Source organism: Podarcis gaigeae (genome assembly GCF_964106915.1).
Source record: "Podarcis gaigeae genome assembly, chromosome: 4".
NCBI classification, from domain to species: domain Eukaryota; kingdom Metazoa; phylum Chordata; class Lepidosauria; order Squamata; family Lacertidae; genus Podarcis; species Podarcis gaigeae.
In genome coordinates this window covers 63,519,598-63,528,047 of record NC_139677.1, presented here as the reverse complement: position 1 = coordinate 63,528,047, position 8,450 = coordinate 63,519,598, and positions in this window count along the sequence as shown.

Sequence of the window (8,450 nt, the reverse complement as noted above, 5' to 3'; positions counted from 1 at the left end):
TCGAGACCGAAGTCAAAGGAGATTTTAAGAGAAATTAAACTCTACCAAGCACAATATTCTAAATTGATAAATCAGGAAGTGGAATGGAAAGTTAAGCTAATGAAACAAAGATCTTTTGAATCGGCAAATAAATGTGGAAAGCTGTTAGCATGGCAGCTGAAAAAGAGACAAAAATTGAACACGGTCACAAATTTAGAGATTGAAGGAATAATAATAATAATAATAATAATAATAATAATAATTATTATTTATACCCCGCCCATCTGGCTGGGCCTCCCCAGCCACTCTGGGCGGCTTCCATAAAAACCAAAAATACAATAAAATATCACACGTTAAAAACTTCCCTGAACAGGGTTGCCTTAAGATGTCTTCTGAATGTCAGGTAGTTGTTTATCGCTTTGACATCTGCTGGAAGGGCGTTCCACAGGGTGGGCGCCACTACCGAGAAGGCCCTCTGCCTGGTTCCCTGTAGCTTTGCTTCTCGCAATGAGGGAACCGCCAGAAGGCCCTCGGCGCTGGACCTCAGCGTCCGGGCAGAATGATGGGGGTGGAGACGCTCCTTCAGGTATACTGGACCGAGGCCGTTTAGGGCTTTAAAGGTCAGCACCAACACTTTGAATTGTGTTCGGAAACATACTGGGAGCCAATGTAGGTCTTTCAAGACCGGTGTTATATGGTCTCGGCGGCCGCTCCCGGTCACCAGTCTAGCTGCCGCATTCTGGATTAGTTGTAGTTTCTGGGTCACCTTCAAAGCTAGCCCCACGTAGAGTGCATTGCAGTAGTCCAAGCGGGAGATAACCAGAGCATGCACCACTCTGGCGAGACAGTCCGCAGGCAGATAGGGTCTCAGCCTACGTACCAGATGGAACTGGTAAACAGCTGCCCTGGACACAGATTTGACCTGTGCCTCCATGGACACCTGTGAGTCCAAAATGACTCCCAGGCTGCGCACCTAGTCCTTCAGGGGCACAGTTACCCCATTCAGGACCAGGGCATCCTCCACACCTGCCCGCCTCCTGTCCCCCAGAAACAGTACTTCTGTCTTGTCAGGATTCAACCTCAATCTGTTAGCCGCCATCCATCCTCCAACCGCCTCCAGACACTCACACAGGACCTTCACTGCCCTCACTGGTTCTGATTTAAAAGAGAGGTAGAGCTGGGTATCATCTGCATACTGATGAACACCCAGCCCAAACCTCCTGATGATCTCTCCCAGCGGCTGCATGTAGATGTTGAAAAGCATGGGGGAGAGGACAGAACCTTGAGGCACCCCACAAGTGAGAGCCCAGGGGTCTGAACACTCATCCCCCACCACCACTTTCTGAACACGGCCCAGGAGGAAGGAGCGGAACCACTGTAGGACAGTGCCCCCAGCTCCCAGCCCCTCAAGACGGTCCAAGAAAGGAAGAAATATTCAGAAAGGAAGAAATATTCAGAACCCAGTGGAGATCAGAAAGTGTTTCCAGAGATACTTTAAACAACTATATACACAAGGGCCGCAAAACGAGGTGGAGATAGATCAATTTTTGATAAAGAATGGTCTACCAAGGCTGTCTCAGGAAAATAGAACAATCCTGAACTATAAAATAACACAATAAGAGATTGAAGAACCCATTCAGAACATGCAACTGGGCAAATCTCCAGGGCCAGATGGGCTTACCTCCAAATATTATAAGACATTGAAAGACTATTTGATACATCCATTAATGGAGGTTTGCAATGAAATTATGGAGGGGAAGAAGGCACCGGAGTCGTGGAAAGAAGCTTTCATCACATTGATACCCAAACTAGAAACTGAAAAGACACAACTTAAGAACTACCGCCCCATCTCCCTCCTAAATGTGGATTACAAAATATTTGCAGACATTTTAGCAAGCAGATTTAAAAAAAGTTTTAAATGAAGTAATTCACAAGGACCAGGCAGGCTTTCTCCCAGGCAGACATTTGTTTGCTAACACAAGGAACATTATTGACATTTTGGAACTTTTGCAAACAAATATCAATACAAAAGCAGTGTTAATATTTATAGATGCGGAGAAGGCCTTTGATAATATTTCATGGAAGTTTATGAAGAAAAACTTGGAAAGGATGGGAGTGGGACGGGGATTTGAGAATGGGATAGATGCAATTTATTCAGAACAAAAGGCTAAATTGATAGTGAACAATGTGGTGACGGAAGAGTTCAAAATTGAAAAAGGAACACGACAAGGTTGCCCTATCTCCCCTTTGCTATTTATTTCAGTCCTGGAGGTGCTCTTGAATATGATTAGAGGAGACCGGTTGGTGGAAGGAATTCAGGTCGGAGCGAAACAGTATAAACTTAAAGCATTTGCAGATGACCTAGTTTTGACCCTACAGGAGCCAGAGTCTAGTACGAAAAGGGTATTACAATTGATTCAGGAGTTTGGTCGGGTGGCGGGATTTAAACTTAACAAGCAGAAAACCAAGGTTTTGGAAAAAAAATTGACACCTTTAGAATCAGAAAGGTTTCAGAAAGAGACAGAGTTAAATGTGGTTAAAAAAGTAAGATACCTAGGGGTAAACATAACAGTGAAGAATATGAGTCTATTTAAGGATAACTATGAAAAGTGTTGGTCTGAAATTAAAAGGGATTTAGAAGTTTGGTCAAGATTGAAACTTTCCTTTTCAGGACGAATTGCTGCTATAAAGATGAATGTATTGCCAAAAATGCTGTTTTTGTTCCAGACTTTACAGATTGTGGATAAAATGGAGTGTTTTGGGAGGTGGCAAAGAGATATCTCCAAATTTGTCTGGCAGGGCAAAAAGCCGAGAATTAAGTTTAAGATACTAACTGATGCTAAAGAAAGAGGGGGCTTTGCCCTGCCAGACTTAAAGCTGTACTATGAATCAGCAGCTTTCTGCTGGTTGAAAGACTGGCTGCTTCTTGAAAACACTGATGTTTTAGATTTGGAAGGATTTAATAACGTTTTTGGATGGCATGCATATTTGTGGTATGACAAGGTTAAAATTCATAAGGCTTTTAAGAACCATATTGTCAGGAAAGCAGTGTTCAATGTCTGGATAAAATATAAAGACTTATTGGAGAATAAGACCCCAAGGTGGTTATCACCAATGGAAGCCAAGGCCCGGAAAAGACTCAATATGGAGGCCAAATGGCCGAAATATTGGGAAATAATAGAAAAAGATGGAGATAATTGGAGGTTGCAGAGTTTGGAGAAATTAAAAGATAAAGTGTGAGATTGGTTACATTATGCTCAGATCAAAGAAGTTTTTAAGTTGGATAAAAACATAGGATTCCAGGTGGAAAAATCAAAGTTAGAAACGGAATTGTTAGAACCTAAGACTAAGGTACTCTCAAGAATGTATAACTTGCTGCTAAAATGGAACACACAAGATCAAATTGGCTATGATAAAATGGGCACAGGACATAGGGTATAATATCATGTTTGCTGACTGGGAAAGGTTATGGACCACCGGGTTGAAATTCACGGCATGTAATGCCTTGAAAGAAAATATTATGAAAATGATATATAGGTGGTACATGACCCCAGTCAAGCTCGCAAAAATATACCATTTGCCTGATAATAAATGTTGGAAATGTAAAGAAACTGAAGGAACGTTCTTTCACCTCTGGTGGACCTGCCCTAGAGTTAAGGCTTTCTGGGAAATGATATATAACGAGTTGAAAAAGGTATTTAAGTATACCTTCCCTAAGAAACCAGAGGCCTTTCTTTTGGGCATCGTCGGCCAGAGGGTGTTAAAGAAGGACCGAACATTTTTTATGTATGCAACAACAGCAGCAAGGATACTCGTTGCTAAGCACTGGAAAACCCAAGATTTGCCCATACTGGAAGAATGGCAGATGCAACTGATAGACTATATGGAGCTAGCAGAAATGACTGGCAGAATTCGAGACCTGGGAGAAGAGGCTGTGGAGGAGGACTGGAAGAAATTTAAGGACTATTTACAAAAATATTGTAAATTATATGAATGTTAAGAAAGATGTAAGATTATCAACAATATGGCACCAATAAGTTAGTTAAAAGGAATATGAAGATAAATGAAAATATAAGAAAAGATAAATTTTGGATAAATATTATGTTAAAATTAAGCTTTTAAGGTTTGGGTTAAATTATGTAAAATTAGGGATACAATATTGGAAAATTATAATATAAGAATTGAAACAAGGTGATAAATTGCTGGGTAAAGCTCGAAAATTTGGAACGCAGGAACGAGAGTTGCGAGGAAGTCCAAAGAAGTGAAGAAAATGTGGATATTGAAAAATTATATGTTATTTTGTTTGTTTTTTTCTATTGTATTAAGAAAATCTTTAATAAATATTTATTTAAAAAAAAGAGACAACCAGAAGAGCTCCTGAGTCATGAAGCCAGCACAAATTAAACAACAACAACCACTTAATTCCCATGCTGATATGCAAGCAGCAAAGGGAATGAGGTTGTGGTTGCTAAGAAATAAGACATTCATACTGATAGCTATGAGAGCTGGGCCTAGACCATGGATGGTTGTTCATGAATCCACTTCTGGAATCGATTTATTGACCTTGGCTACTGACTAGACCAGGGACGCAGGTGGCGCTGTGGGTAAAACCACAGAGCCTAGGACTTGCTGAATAGAAGGTTGGCGGTTCGAATCCCCGTGACGGGGTGAGCTCCCGTTGCTCGGACCCAGCTCCTGCCTACCTAGCAGTTCGAAAGCATGTCAAAGTGCAAGTAGATAAATAGGTACCACTCCGACAGGAAAGTAAATGGTTCTTCCGTGCGCCACTCTGGTTCACCAGAAGTGGCTTAGTCATGCTGGCCACATGACCCGGAAGCTGTATGCCGGCTCCCTCAGCCAGTAAAGCAAGATGAGTGCCGCAACCCCAGAGTCGGCCATGACTGGACCTAACAGTCAGGGGTCCCTTTACCTTTACTGACTAGACCAGGGCTAGCATGATTTGAGTCAGAGGTGCTGTAGGAACAACTATGCCACTGTCATTTATAGCAGCCCTATCCTGTTCAGAAACTTAATGTTGCTTTGCTAATCACAGTGCTAATAATGCACATGATTTTTTTCTTCCTAAAGAGGGTTCTCAACACACACCTTTCCAAGAGCAAATGGGTCAATAGGTAGTCCGAACCAAGCAAGCAAATATTTGTAATCTTCCAAATTGGCCCTCAGTAACAGTTCCAAGAGTTCTTTGTTCAAACCATATTCATTTGAACTATCCCATATCCCCAGTAATGCTAACAAAGAGGTTAGCATCTATTATTGCTTTGTTATTAAATTGTTTCCTAAGAACCTATCTCCCCAATAGCTACTACTGAATGACACTCCCACCGTAAGTAGCATTTTGGGAAAAGACAGGGTTAAAATCTATATGAAGCTGCTGGGGGAGATCATCAAGGGGTTTGGGCTGGGTGTTCATCAGTATGCGGATGATACCCAGCTCTACATCTCTTTTAAATCAGAACCAGTGAAGGCAGTGAAGGTCCTGTGTGAGTGTCTGGAGGTGGTTGGAGGATGGATGGTGGTTAGCAGATGGAGGTTGAATCCTGACAAGACAGAAGTACTGCTTTGGGGGGACAGGGGTTGGTGTAGAGGACTCCCAGGTTCTGAATGGGGTAACTGTGTCCCTGAACGACCAGGTGCGGAACCTGGCAGTAATTTTGGACTCGCAGCTGTCCATGGAGGCACAGGTCAATTCTGTGTCTAGAGCAGCTGTCTACCAGCTCCATCTGGTACGCAGGCTGAGACCCTACCTGCTCGCAGACTGTCTCGCCAGAGTGGTGCATGCTCTAGTTATCTCCCACTTGGCCTACTGCAATGTGCTCTACGTGGGGCTACCTTTGAAGGAGACCCGGAAACTACAACTAATCCAGAATGCGGCAGCTAGACTGGTGACTGGGAGAGGCTGCCAAGACCATATAACACCGGTCCTGAAAGACCTACATTGGCTCTCAGTACGTCTCTGAGCAAAATTCAAAGTGTTGGTGCTGACCTTTAAATTCCTAAATGGCCTCATCCCAGAATACCTGAAGGAGCATCTCCACCCCCCATCGTTTAGCCCGGACACTGAGGTCCAGCGCTAAGGACCTTCTGGTGGTTCCCTCACTGCGAGAAGCAAAGCTACAGGGAACCAGGCAGAGGGGCTTCTCAGTAGTGGTGCCTGCCCTGTGGAACACCCTCCCATCATAGGTCAAAGAAATAAAGAACTTTTAGAAGACATCTGAAGACAGCCCTATTTAGGGAAGTTTTTAATGTTTGATGTTTTATTGTGCTTTTAATATTCTGTTGGAAGCTGCTCAGAGTGGGTGGGGGAAACCCAGGCAGATGGGTGGGGTGGGTATAATAATAATAATAATAATAATAATAATAATAATAATAATAGGGTTTGCCCAGCCACTCTGGGCGGCTTCCAACAAAGATGAAAGATACACTAAAATGTCACATATTAAAAACTTCCCTGAACAGGGCTGCCTTCAGATGTCTTCTGAATGTCAGGTAGATGTTTATCGCTTTGACATCTGATGGGAGGGCGTTCCACAGGGCGGGCGCCACTACCGAGAAGGCCCTCTGCCTGGTTCCCTGTAACTTGGCCTCTTGCAGTGAGGGAACCGCCAGAAGGCCCTCGGAGCTGGACCTCAGTGTCCGGGCAGAACGATGGGGGAGGAGATTTATAAATAAATAAATAAATAAAATTAAAATGGGAAAAAATCACCAGGTTATTTTAAGAATAGATGCTTGAATTTTTGCTGAGGTTGATTTCATAGGCACCTTATTCCAACATATGTGGGAACGGTAGAGAGAGTGCTTTGCCTCACCTTCTTGCCTGGATATCTTTGAGAATGTAATGAATGTAGCTGATGTCCTGGACTATTGACCATAGTGATATTCAATGATCCCAATTCACTGGTTGAATAACAGCAGAATGTTTCCTTTGGATGACCTTTTGTGTGTGTGGAACAACATTCTGTTTCACACAACTGAACAAACAACTAGGCTGTTTTGGACTTGGTTGTCATGTATACAGAAGAACTGCTGTAGAATGCAAAAACTGACAAAACACAAGAGGAGAAAAAGGCCATGAAATGCCAGGTTTTTGTAATCATAACAAAAGGAAGGATACTAAAGCTCAAAACACAAAATAACTTTTCTGGCTGTGTAAGGAATGTAGTAGCAGTCTATAGCTCTATTGTATAAAGCTACTCCAATGCGCGAGTCCACTACTCCAAATGCTTACACCTTTACTGCAGACTTTATCATATCCTCTTTTTCTCTTCTCCTTGCTGACCGACTTCATGCATGGATCTCCACTCTCCTGTCTCCCCCCCCCCACATTCTCATATACACTCATCACTCTCTTTAAATCAGCAAAAGATCTTCACATCCACATACTACTCCATCACCCTCTTGCATCCACAGATTATTTAGAAGAATTGTTATAAGTATTTATTGCAGGTATTGATATTGCATAGCTTGAAGTAATTGGGTGTGTTAAAAACTGTATCCTATTGGAATAAAAATTGTCCAGACTGATAAGTATTATTCAAAGCTTTACTGACCAGAACTTCTTCAAAAACAGGTACAAAACCATCAATGATACATTCAGAAAGTTGTATAAACCATATGCATATTCAAGCATAGGTCCTTCTTAAATTATGATCAGAGCAAAAATCAAAGCTGTGTTTCTCCAGCTATACCTTGGAAGACTTTGTTATCACATCATTTCTCTCTGACTGTACCTGGGAATAAAAGCCAAAGGCAACTCCCTTCAAAATGTTTTTTGCAGTTGAATACCTTAATCACATGATCTAAGGTTAAACACTCATGAGTGCTAGGAGAGAAAATCAACATTTAATTTTCAACTCAGCTAGAAGCTTAGAAAGCTCTCTTCAAGCTTAGATACTGCCTTGGAATTTTCCAATGTTAAATGCTTACTAACATACAGGCATTGCCCATTTCAGGGTGAAATTAAACAATTATACTTAACATTATCACTGGCAAACCTCAGTCTTTAGGAGTTATAAAAAATAAGACTGTGGGAAACAACAACCCACATATCCTAATCCTTCAGTAATTTCTCTGGAACCTGCATTCTTTCTTTCAAATGCCTCTTGCTCTATTATTTGCTTGACTTCATTTTCTGCATCCTTCAGTTTGTATACCCTGTGCTGGGCTTCCAGATCCAGGTTTGCTTATAGGAATTCCACACACACCCCGCCCCACATTGTATCCTGCACTAAGTGTGTTTCATCCCCTTGAGCACTTCCATTTTCCCCTCCTTTGTCCCCCACCCTCACACTTACCTGAGATTTTCAATCATCATTTCCTAGCAGATGTCTCTGAACTTTGCTATTCTCACAATGCTGTACCTGCAACAGTCAGAGAAATACATTAACTGATTCATTTTAAAAATGATTTTACAGTACGTCAAGATAAAAAAGACCTGGGGATATAAACAGACT